Genomic DNA, 11,952 nt, shown 5'->3' with positions numbered 1-11,952 from the left:
GCCTGGTCACAAAAGCAGAGAGGGAACAATGACAGAGGCCAGGAAGATGGAAGGGTCTCTCAGCTGACCCTTTCCAGGGACACCTCACGGCCTGGCTCTCAGTGCCTGCTCCCCAGCTCCAAGGTGGCCCACAGGTGTTCATGCCCAGCCTCACTGCCCAGGCAGAGGAGCCTCGGACCCCATCCTGGAGCACAGGAGCTGCTCTGGGCTCCGAGGCAGCCCTGGGCTCTTGGTGGCCCAAGCCCTGCACAGCCCTCAGCTTAGCTTCCTCTCCAGACAGCTCTAGGCTCCTGGCAGTAACTGTCCCTTGTTCCCTCCTTCTCTCTTTGAGGAGGCTTCATCCTGTCTCAGGGACCCTGGAGACGCCCACCTGCCCCTCCCACAGGGGAAGTTGGACCCGAGGCCCCAGTGTAGGACACAGAGGGTGACAGCAGCAGCAGCCAGCACCCTTTTCCACCTTCTGTGAACCAGGAAGCATTTCTCTGCAAGTTTGTGCGCACTCACTGATCATGCTGGTGCTGGGAAGAGAGACCGAGAGGAGGGCGGAGTCCCAGGGTCCCCTTCAAGAGCACGGAAGCCCACTTCCTGCAGTGCCTCCCCTAGGGTGCGGCCCTTCCCAGCAGCCCGCAGGGTGCTGACCCGGCCTGTGTGCTTGCCTTTTGGGAGAATCCCATATCCGAATCACAACACTCGAGTAATTGCCAACCAGCTGCGAGATCACGATCATCATCCATATTTTATGTTGAGAAAACCCAGGTTCTGCACACAGCAGAACCATGATGCTGACCCAGGCTGCCAGCCTCCAGGGTCCCTGGGGTCAGAAGCAGGGTGTTTTCTGAGTGCTGTCAACACTGTGAACTCAGGGGCTGGTGAGTAGCAGTGAGACCTGTGATCGGCTCAGTCCTCAGGAAGAGGAGAATTTCCCACAGAGCGCAAATACCAAAACCCGCCTGGCAAAGAAAGATTCGAGGAGGTTCAGGGAGTTGCAGCTTCTGAGTCACACCCAGCTTCCCCATGTGGCACGGCCATGGAAGCCAGAACTCAGAGAAGAATGTTTACCGCTTTCAGGGCCTGTTTACCCTCCCAGACACTCACCCACCTGCACCTTCTGTGGTCAGAAGCCCCACCTCTCTGTACCTGCCCGGGCCATGCCTGTTCTGAATCTCAAATCCTTCAGTGGGGCTGGAGTCTGGTTTTCCCTGAACCCAAGATGGCTCAGGGCATGAAGAAGACCGATGGCTCCGCTGCCAGGACTGTGCCCCACACCTGCCCTCTGCCTTCCCTCCAACTTTCCTCAGGACTGGACGTCCATTGGGAAGAGGCCATGGATGCCAGAACGGGTCCTCTTCCTGGGTGCTTAGCCTTGCAAGGGAGCCAGACTCTAGCCACACACTCAGCCCATGTACCAGCTCTTCACATATGGCTCTTGGCAGCCATGGCCCTGGACACCTGGTGTGCTGGGTGCCTCCCAGGATCCAGCCCCCCTTTCTGCCCAGGCCACTGAAGACTTGTAGCTCAAGCATCGACTCCTCTAATCAGGGAGACTCCCTCAGGAGGAGAGGACCCCTCCAGGAAGGGGCTGCTTGGGAGTCCCACTGGGCCCCAGCTCCCCCTCTGGCTGCAGACACAGGACAAGACCACGGCATATCTGGAATCAAGGATCGTCATCTTCTCCCGACTGCTGGATCTCACTGGCTGCCCTGTGGCCTGGTGACCGGCTGGTCTGGCAGGGAACTGCATAGGACCCACAGGAGCCAACAGTCCAGGGGCTCAGCAGGAAGTAAGCTCTCTGCGTGAGTTGCTGCAAGACCGTGAAGGGAAGGAAGTGAGCACAGAGACCTTTGTATGGAAGCAGCCGCTCTTCTCAGAGGACAGCGAGGCTCATGAGATCGGCACAAAACGCCTCGAAGTGAAGCTGGCTCCTGGTCCCCCGATAGAGGGAAACTGAGGGACAGAGACGTGGGTGAGTGTTGAAGAACAAGATGATTCCGCATCACTGAGGAGGAAAGGAAGACTGTACTTGAGGGAGGCTTGGAGGACAAGTCTGGGAGTGGAGGATGGAGGTGGGCTCGCTCCAAACCCTGCACAGGCGGCTGGAGGTTGACAGCCATGAGAGGGCAGGGGCAGTGGTGGTGAGGTACTAATGCAAACTCAGGGCTGAAGGCGTTCCGGCCAAGTGACCTAAAAGCTTCTCCCTGAAGACCGGCAGGGGCTCCCATGCCAGCTGAGGCTAGAGGACCGTGGGGGGCTGAAGTAGACACCAGGTGTCGTGGAGTTGGGGTAAGCTGACTTGGCAGGACCCTTGCTGAAGCAGGTGAGAGAGGAGACGAATGCGAATGCCTGAGTCAAGTCCCCCTGAGAAGAGCACCCAGAGGCACCGCAGGAGACCTCAGGGGAGGAGAGCATCTCTGTCAGTGGCAGGGAAGGAAGGGGGTCTCTCAGAGCTGCATCCAGGTTGAGGCTGACCGGAAGATGGCCCTTCTCCCACCCCCAGGAGCGTTTTCTCCTGAGATGTGGAGGACAATGCTGTTTCTGGTCCCAAGAAAAGCTGTTTCCTTTGGGAACCTTTGGGAGCACTCTGCAGGCAGAGCGTGTGTCAGCGAGGCACAATTAAAGACAAGCTCCCTGACCTTTCGCTCGGCGTTGTGTCCCTTCTCATCCTTCGCTCCCCACCTATCATGGCTTCCTGAGGTGAGGCCTTGGCAGCTTCCTGACATAATTGCAGCATGAGTTAGCCCGCAGCCAACTTCCTGAGGGTGTGCCGAGGACCACTCCGGAGGTGGGAAGTTGGCACAGAGTTGCGCAGTGCTGGTTACCAAACTTCTACTCCATGACAGAGGAGCGAGGGCCCACAGCTCTCCTTTGGCTGGGACAGACCAGATTCGGCCTGACAGTTTATGGTTTCTCACTGTGTTTCTGCTCTGAGGGCTGCAGGCTGGGGTCATCAGCAGGTCAGTGATCCAACCAAGGTCTTAGCTGAGGCTGTGTGGTAAGTCTGGTCTCCGGACCTCACCCGTTCTGTGCCAGACACCATCTTATCTCATCTGGTCCCCCAGGCAGTCAGGTGCTGTCTGGGAGAAAGCTTTGTCTTAGGAGATAAAAGAACCACAAATGGATACTGAGCCATGACTCAGACTTCCAGAGGCTGAATCTGAATGTGGTGGGAGAGGTGGGGGAGCTCATTAATCCCAAAGGCGGGGAGCCCAGGATTTCCGTGCAGGTTGGCAAAAGCCAGTCTGCTTGAAGGAAGCATTGGTGATAGATTTTTAGGAAGAGCATCCAAAATTTTGTAGGAAATCCTCACTGTGTTTTGTAGGGTGTAGGGAAGGGTGTTCAGTCATCATTTGTTCTGGGAAAGGATACTGGATGCCCACCTTCCACTGTAGGTCTCTTCCATGCTTACCACCTCTGAGGGCTTGGCAGGTCCTCTGAGACTTCCATGCTCAGGTTCTGTATCCTCTCAAGCTCCTTGCCCACTTCGTCAGAACAAAAGGAACCTACAGGGCTGGCATTCACCCTTCCCTCCAGCTCTCCAGGCCTTTGTAGACATTCCAGCCAAGCCTGCAACCTCCACACCCGCCGTGGACCTGTCCCTGTCCCAGCCCATCCCTCCACACCTGACCTGCTGCTTTTCCCTTTGGGCCTGTCACTTTCTTCCCCAAAACTCAGCTCACTTGGCTCCCCGGGGGTTTTGCTGCCCACCACACACCACCGTGCCCTCCTGTGCCTTTAGAGTGTGGTCACACCAATGCTTGGTGGGAGGGCGGAGTGAAGTTCGGAAGCCTTCTACTTCAGCCACTCACTCCCATTTCAAACAAGTAGCCTGACCTAGAGCTTAGGTTCTAACATAGACTAGCATACAACAGGCAGAAGGACAAGGAAATGCAGCAGAGAAGGATTCCAGTCTGCCTCCTGGAGAGGGGAAAGTGGGCCTCGGTTCTGGGGAGGAAGGGGAAGGGGGATGGGGTCTCTGAGAAGAAATGCTGGAGTCTGCAGTGGGAACAGCTGATGATTGCATCCATGGGGCACCTCATAAGGCACACAGAATTCAGGCAATGAGTCTGGACTCTGTAGATTATGAAACAAAGCCCAGAGGCTGTCCTGACTAACTCATCTTCATCGCAGTGAGAGGAGCAGAGACCAGCCAGCAGTGTTTTATTGCCCTTTGCCATCTGAGCAGTGCATCTCAAACAATATCCCAAGACCCACAAGTTAGTCTCACCCTCGCCTGTGTGCACAAGTTAGTCTTGTCCTTGCTTGATGCAGCAGGAGTAGCCCAGAAGCCCAGTTTTCTTGGGCTCTGTGCCGGGCAAGAGGGACCAGCATCTCCCAGTAGGACTTCTCCCATTGGGCCACAAGGATGCCACAGAGGGGACATGCTTTGGGTCCTCCTGCTGGTTTTTCCTGAGCAGAAATGGCACATCTGTGGCAACAACTATTTTCAAATCTCTTACCTCAATTGGAGCCAGGAAGAAAACCGGTCTAATTCTTTTTTTATTATTTTATTTTATTTTTAAAGAGAATAGCAAAACAAAACAAAACAAAACAAAAAAAAACAATAGCAAAATACCAGCATCACACACATAAACAAAGCAAATCAAGAACATTAAAAATGATACAGGGTTTCAACACAAAATGATAGGAATTAACAGTGGTTGTTATATTGGTCTTATTTTTTAATAGCAATGTTGCAAAGGAACATATATTTTAAGACAGTATTTTCAAGGTTTTGCACATTGTCATCAGTTGTGTGTTCATATATAATCCAGAAAGTGGTAAATGGGGTCTTGGTGGTTTCCTGCTCATTGATGGGTGAGAATAAATTCTCTTTTTCCCCACAAGTAGAGAGTTGAATTTCAATAGTAATAAAAATTTCCTAACATTTGTTGGGGACTTACTATGCGCCAGCCACTGTCTGAAGCACTTTCTATGAATTCACTCACAAAGTATGATGAATACTATTTTCATCCCCTTTTACAGCTAAGGCAATGGAGACACACAGAGATTAAACTGTGTTGCTAGTGGACAGTGGAATGGAAATTTGAATCCAATCTATCTGTAGGTAAAGAACCTAGCTTCCCCATTGACTAGGTGTGGGACTTTGCAATTTGGGAGCATTATATTTTTACAGCCTCTATTAATTTTCTCTTGCTTCCATAACAAATTATTACAAAACTGGTGGCTTCAAGTACTCAAATTTATCCCTTTATAGCTGTGAGGGAGAGAGTCTGAAATGACTTTCACGGAGCTAAAATCAGGGCCCCTGAAGGGCTGGCTCCTTCTGAGACTCTGGGGGAAGCTACATCTCTGTTGTTACTGGCTTCCAGCTGCCACCCGAACCCTGTGCCCGCAGGCAAAGTGGGCACTGCAGTCTGCACCGTCATCGCACACCCCTTCCTCTGACACGGTTCCTCCTTCCTTCCCTTTAGCAGGACCTTGTTGTTATACTGGGTCCACCCAGATAATCTAGAATAATTTCCTCACCCCAAGGCCTAAATTACATTTGGGAAGTCACGTTCACTGTAACAGTCACAGGTTCTGGCAACTGGGATGTGGACTTACGTGGAGGACAGCGTTCAGATGGTCACGTAATCCACCTATTTGAGCGGCACTTTTTTTTTTTTTTGCGTTCTGTGATGACAGGTGTCCCTAAGTGAGAATGCCAGAGTGCTGCTCTAGGTGGGGAGCAGTGAGCAGTTCCGGGTCACCCCACACAGGAAACTCATTGAGGGCTGTGACCGCTTTGGGGCTCGATGCATGTTAGATGATCAGAAGGAACAACTATCTATGGAACAGTGTCTCAGCCACTGTCCCGTCACTGGAACAGGATACCTGACACCCACCACTTGGAGCAGAGGTTTAGTCACTAACCAGTGTAATCACTGACCTGTACTTAAATCCAATTATTTAAATACAGGCTGACTAAAAATTGCATATGTTTTCATTCCTTTTCATAAGATAACATAACACAGAATTTAAAAACTGACAATTTTATCACATTTATCAGTAATTTATGGTGCATTTTAAGAGATTCAATACACAGGGCAATGTCACAGTCTGGACAGTAGTATCCAAATTCTTTTGCATTTTTGTCTTTCCCTGAGCAGCACACTTTGCACTGTCGTGTTGGCCCTCCCTTTTCCTGTAGGGGGCATAATTTCAATAAAACGTCTACGCACTAAACGGACCGGTGAGGATGTCGATGAAGGACATCCTGGTTGGCATTTTGCTATCCCGTATTTTTCAATTATTTGGTCTATTAGACCTAATTTAAATTGTAAATGAAGTTTTGAACCTCTTTGTTTTGAATAAATAATAAATGAGCTCCATATTGTTTGGCAGAAAGTGGATAACTATTTTATAATAATATTTTTTTCCTCACTTTCGATTACAGGATAGCTCGTTAGATGTTGATTAACTCTGTGAGCACCACGCATAGAATTATTCTAATCACTGATCACTACTGGAATTGTTTTACTTTCATTTCTTCTTTCAAGTGCTCTCATTAATGTAGTATGAAGAGTTGACAATAAGGAGAAGTAATTTTTGTCTTTCCATTTCATAACAGACTTTTCCTGCCTGAGAAGCTAACATTTCTCCCTTTTTTGGGTTTTTCTCTTGCAGCTCTTTTTGTACTTCCTTCCTGTTCGGTCTCACTGTCCCAAACATGTCCTCTTTGTATTGTAAAAGAGTATAACTGAGTTCTGGAGAAGTATAGAAATTATATCTAATGTTCTTACATAAGACTTTTTATAGATTGTAGCACAAATTATAGATTATTTTTCACAAATAGAATAAATATGAATTAGTGAAAGAAAATAACCAGAACTTATTATTAGATTTCACTAGAAACAAACATCACAAGTGAATATAATGTTCTAAATAAAAAAGCATGCAAACAGTAGTCAAATAAAACAAGTAATCAGATGTACAAGTGTATCTCATGCAAGCAAGAACTGACTGGTTGAAATGATACCTGCCCCATCGACACTCGGAATAGCCAGGACATAACCACGCTGCCTGACTGACACTTGGGGTAAACTATTAAATGATTAATTTGATCATGATTTAGGGGATTTAGTCCATGGTCAGCTGGTTCCAAGTCAGGAACATTATGGTGAAAGGGCATGGTAGAAGAAACCTGCTCACCTATAGCATCCAGGAAACAGACAGAAGAAAGGAGTGGGGGAATCTGCCTTCCCTACCAAAGACAGCCACCCACCCTCCCAACTCCCGCCTCCTCACAGCACACTCTGCTATGAGATCATCTATGGAACATCCCACCGATGAACACAGTGCCCCATGAGCCAGAGTCCTCCCACAAGCCCCACCTCTGAGCTCAGGACACTTGGGAGGGGCACTCTAGATGGAGGCCCTTGGAGCAGTAATGAGCAACCCTGTGCTGTTTCAACTTCTAAACAGTTCTAGTGGCTGGAAATCTGAGATTAAGGTGTCTGCAGGGTTGGTTGTTGGGAACAGCTGAAGCGGGAAAGTAATTACACGTGCAGGGTGAAGCCAGCCCGAGAACATATGAGCTCCTCAAAGCACGTAAATGAGCCATTGTTAACTGATTTCTTGGCAGAGAGACTGAAATTAATAAACCTCTTAAGGGTATAAAATAAACCCTCTACTGTTCTTGGACAGGTCTCTTTCTCCGCTCAGGAGAGGACCTCCACCTGATCCCAGCTTTTTGTCTCTTGTCTATTTTTCCCTCATTCTTGCCGTTTTTCCTTCTTGTAGTACAGGAAGAACCCAACGGATCCGTGCAGTGGGTCTCTTCTAGAAGTCTCTCTTTGGCTTGTGGATGGTGATCATCTCACTGTGTCCTTACCTAGATTTCTGTATTTGTGTCCTAATCTTTTTTAATAAGGACTAGAGTTGTAGTGGATTAGAGTATGATAAAAATGACCTATTTTAACAATCACTTCTGCAGAGATGTAGAGACCCCATCTTTATACACCACCTGAGCATGAGACCATGGGGTTCGGGGTCCAGTGTGTGAATTTGGGGGGACACAGTTCTGCACATAGTGAAGGATTGTAGTGGCCAGCCTGGAGTCAGTTACCCAGCATACGCTCAGTGGGTAGGTACAGGCCATCTTTCTTTTCCTTCATCCCCAACTATTGTCTTTTCATTGCTTTAGGTGCCCTGTTTCCCCCTTTCCTTTCATTTCCCACTGCTTGTTTCCCAGTCTCACCGACCTCCTTTCCCTCTACTTTCCTCTCTTCTGTGCCTCGGAGGCTGCAGACAATACCTTCTCTACATTTCAGGGAGAGCACGGCAGCCCTGTGGGGCGTGGCAGCTGACTGCTATGTGTCGGGAGTGGGAATGTCACCACAGCGATGCAAAACGGTCCCCAAAGGAGATGGGGGCCTCCACTCAGGTAGATTATTGACCCGTGCCACAGGAAATGGGTTTCAGGACACGTCAGTGAGAGGCTTAGGCTGATTTATTAGGCAGAGTTAGAAAGTGGGAAAAAATAAGGAAGGGACTTCAGCTTGAGGAGCTGACAGGGGCTGAACTCTGAGGGAGATGCGCAGCCTCGCCCACCACAGAGGAGCAGGACCAGCTTTCCAGGAGTCGGATGGGCACGGGCTTGGTCGCGGTGGTGTCTATGGGGAGTCCCCCCCACTTCAGGCACCCCCATGAGGTGGCTGTCCCTGCCTGGGCAGTGTCAGACTGTGGAGCCTCTGCTGGACTCCACAGTGCCCACAGATTTGAGGAAATAGTGGAGACTGACGGGTGCTCCCCGGACCTGAATGTTCCTCTGCATCTCTTACCTTGGGGTCCTCAGGCATGAAGCGGGTGGCATATGGAAATTTAAAGCTCATCAACCTTGTTTTGCCAACTTTTAGACGCTCGTGAAGCGATTAGCATGCCTATGAGTGGAGCTGGGCAGCGGCTCAGCCTAAAGTTTTGGGAATAATGGAAACAGAAATCAGGTCAAGCTTTGTTTTCCTTTTAATTACCCATTGGGCATGTGTAGGCTCAAGCGAAAAGTTATCGTTTTTAGTGCAAGCTGACTTTAAGTTCCTGACTGCTCAGAAGGAAACACAGACTGTGCTTTCAATGAGTAATAGGTTAAGGGCCCAGAGGTTTACTCGTCCTCTGTCTCTATGGCAGTCTCTGTCTCAGTGATCTGGGATAAAACAACAGCTCCTGCATCTTGGCAGGGAGACCCCATGGGCCCAGGAGCTCCTGAACATCAGCTGTGTTCTATCCTGCCCTGGCTTCCCATGGGCTGAAGACAAGAGAAACTGGGTATGCTGTTGGATCTGTTGATCAAAGATACCAGCTAGGCCTAGAGCCCAGGAGCTGGTTGTGTGTAAGTCACAGACTTTCATCGCAGGTGAAGAAGTGACTGCTAGGCTGGGGTGGAAAGGGCTCAAGCCACAGCAGTGTGGCGTGGAGCTGGGGAGGGGCAGTGGCTGCCTGGGCTGCCAGGGCTGCCTGAGTAGAGACAGGTGACATTCTCACCAGGAAAGCCCTGGCCACCTCTAGGGGTGAAGTCATAGGACAAGAAATTGGTTTTCCTCAAAAGGAAGAAAAGAACATATCATTTCATCTGTACTGTTAATTTATTGAGAGCAATTGCCTTAGAAGGTGGGCACAGAAGCAAAGTAGCTTTATAAAAATAACTTGAGAATGAAATGCAAATGTCCTACTTCTTTTTAAAATGGAGAGTACTGATTTATTAAGGAAATATTTAAAATTAAGTAAGCTAAACACAGAATAAAAATGAAATGTCTGTTTGAGATCTAATGTGTTTCTTTTGTCCTGTCAAGTGCAGAGTACTGGACAGAGAGGGAAAATGTATAAGAAATGTAAAAGGGAAGAGGGGACCCACACCTACCCTCTCCGATAAGAATGGAGAGAACCTGAGCTACAGACACAAACACATGGGGAAAAAAGGCAGATAAAGCCAGAGCAGGAGGGCGATGGTTCTGCTAAGGAGTGTCTCCATCTTTTGGTCACTTCGGGTTTTGTTTCCCTTGGCTCCCTGTCCAACACCATTGCCCACATCTACCCTTCTGTTGCCCTCATCCTTGGTGCAGTGCGGGCTAGCCTGTGTCTGTGTGGCTCGGCATTTGAGGACATGTTGCTGAGGACCTGGGCCCTGGTGGCTGACATTCGAGGTTGTGTCTGAGGACTTGGGGCGCAGGTGGCCACACTCTGGGTGCAGATAGGGCAAGCATGGCTGCTCAGGTTCTGCTGTCCCCCAGCAGGCCGTGGCCTGGCCACACTTCTTGGCAGAACTGGCCTGTGGACCAGCTCCCGGATGGTGAGCTGCTGCTGCTCCACTTGAGGAGGAGCTGTGGAGGAGCTGCTGGAGCAGGCATGGGTGAGCAGACTGGGATGGTGTCCCAAGTGAGAATGGTGCTGCCACTGGACTTGACCTACCCTACCTGGAGAGTAGGTCTGCTGACTCCCATTATGAGAAAAGAACTTTTGGAATTTGACAGTAAAAGGCATGGGAAGGGTTTCATTAGGTAGAAATTCAAAAGTATACGCTTGAAAAAATACTGTGTGGGCTATCTTTATTCTACTTACTACCCCTGCCCTGCCTTCACTCCTTGGCCCAGCCCCTCAACCCGTCCCATTTGCAAGGTTCATCCCCTTGTCTTGTTCTGTGCATCCGTTATTGTTCTCCTTGCTTGCACTTTGCCTTACTCAGCGGGAGATGCTGGACCCTATTTAAGCTTCAGTCTGCTTTATTTCACTGAAAGGTGATTGTCAGCTGCATTACTGAAAACAACTACTAAAATGTTGCAAAAGGGGAAAGAAATTGACTGTAGGAAATACAGAGACAGAGAGATGTATACATTACTTCCTGGAGCTGGGAATATTTCTCTATTTGTGCTTCTCTCAAGGGGTGAGGACCCTGGGAAAAGGTAGTCCCCGATGGGTAATACTAGCCTATTTTAGAGGTATGGGGCCATTTTTAAACAAATAATTAAAATCCTTGGATTCTCTCAACCTGTTCCTTTATCTCAGTGTCAGGCTCCTGCTCATCACTTTCTCAATTGAGCCAACTTACAGAATCAGCATTCCTGAGGGTTTGGGGGTGATGGGTCTGGACGGAAAGGAGCCTAAGTTTAACCAAGGGCTGCTGGTGTCCACCATGTTGGGAGACTTTGGGTCCTGGAAGTTGTAATCTTCTCAAAAGTGTAACTTTTAGTTATGATTTCCTTATCCCCTTTCTACTTATTGTATTTCCCCAAAATAAGACTTAACCAGAAAATAAGCCCTAGCATAACTTTTCAGGGTGCTCAAATATAAGACCTATCCTAAAAATAAGGTCCAGTTAAGAGAGTCAGCCAGACCACAGCAGAAAAACCAATATCAATCCAAATGGAAGACTGCACTGAAGAGTGAGAAGGCAAGTTTTAATACACTAGCAGGCTGGGGAATGCAGAGGTTCAAATCACCAGCCCAGAGTCAGGTTTGAGTTCAGTTTAAATATGGTTTGTGAGTTGGAAATACAAAGCTGATAGCAGGTTATTACATGATTGGTTACATGGATTACAAGAATTACATCATATATTGTCAGGCAGAATTGTACAGGAACATTCTGGGAGGGAGGGGGTCTGAGAAGAGTAGGTAGAGTTAGAAGTGTCCTTGACTGGGCCAGTCATCCGCAAACATGACAGCCTTGAAGTCCTTGAAGCAAGTTGGAATCACTGTGCATCTTTAAAACACAAGCTGGACACAATCAGTTTGACCCCACACCAGGTTAAGGGGAACGTTTGGGCCTGGACAGCCCAGGCTCGCTGCATGACAGGGAGCACAAGCGTAGTCACAGGCTGTGAACTGATTTCTAACTTTTGTTATAATATGGTATTCTGTAAGTGTGCTCTAAAAACATAAGTGTGTTAAGAACACCCACTGCAGCACACAATGGACATATTGAATTATAAAATAATACTATTAATTACATAAAATTAATATTGA

General features: G+C 48.8%; 1 protein-coding gene across 7 annotated transcripts in view; it reads left to right on the top strand.

Annotated features, from left to right (window-relative positions):
* Nucleotides 1–1,587: 1,587 nt before the first annotated feature.
* LOC102018831 (olfactory receptor 2T29-like) overlaps nt 1,588–11,952 on the top strand; it is a 98,635-nt gene continuing 88,270 nt past the window's right edge. For 2 of the 7 annotated variants that reach the window (XR_001233554.1, XM_005382327.2), the window contains exon 1: nt 1,588–1,963. The gene's annotated coding sequence lies outside the window, so the exon portion shown is untranslated. Of the gene's footprint in view, nt 1,964–2,497; nt 2,990–10,227; nt 10,343–11,952 lie in introns of those variants that run through there. The other 5 variants (XR_001233553.1, XR_001233551.1, XR_001233552.1 and 2 more) reach the window with 4 other exon arrangements.

Source organism: Chinchilla lanigera, unplaced genomic scaffold (genome assembly GCF_000276665.1).
Source record: "Chinchilla lanigera isolate Chin_1 unplaced genomic scaffold, ChiLan1.0 scaffold00017, whole genome shotgun sequence".
Classification (NCBI taxonomy): Eukaryota; Metazoa; Chordata; class Mammalia; order Rodentia; family Chinchillidae; genus Chinchilla; species Chinchilla lanigera.
The sequence above is the reverse complement of the archived record's forward strand: the minus strand, read 5'-3'. Positions and strand labels throughout refer to the sequence as shown.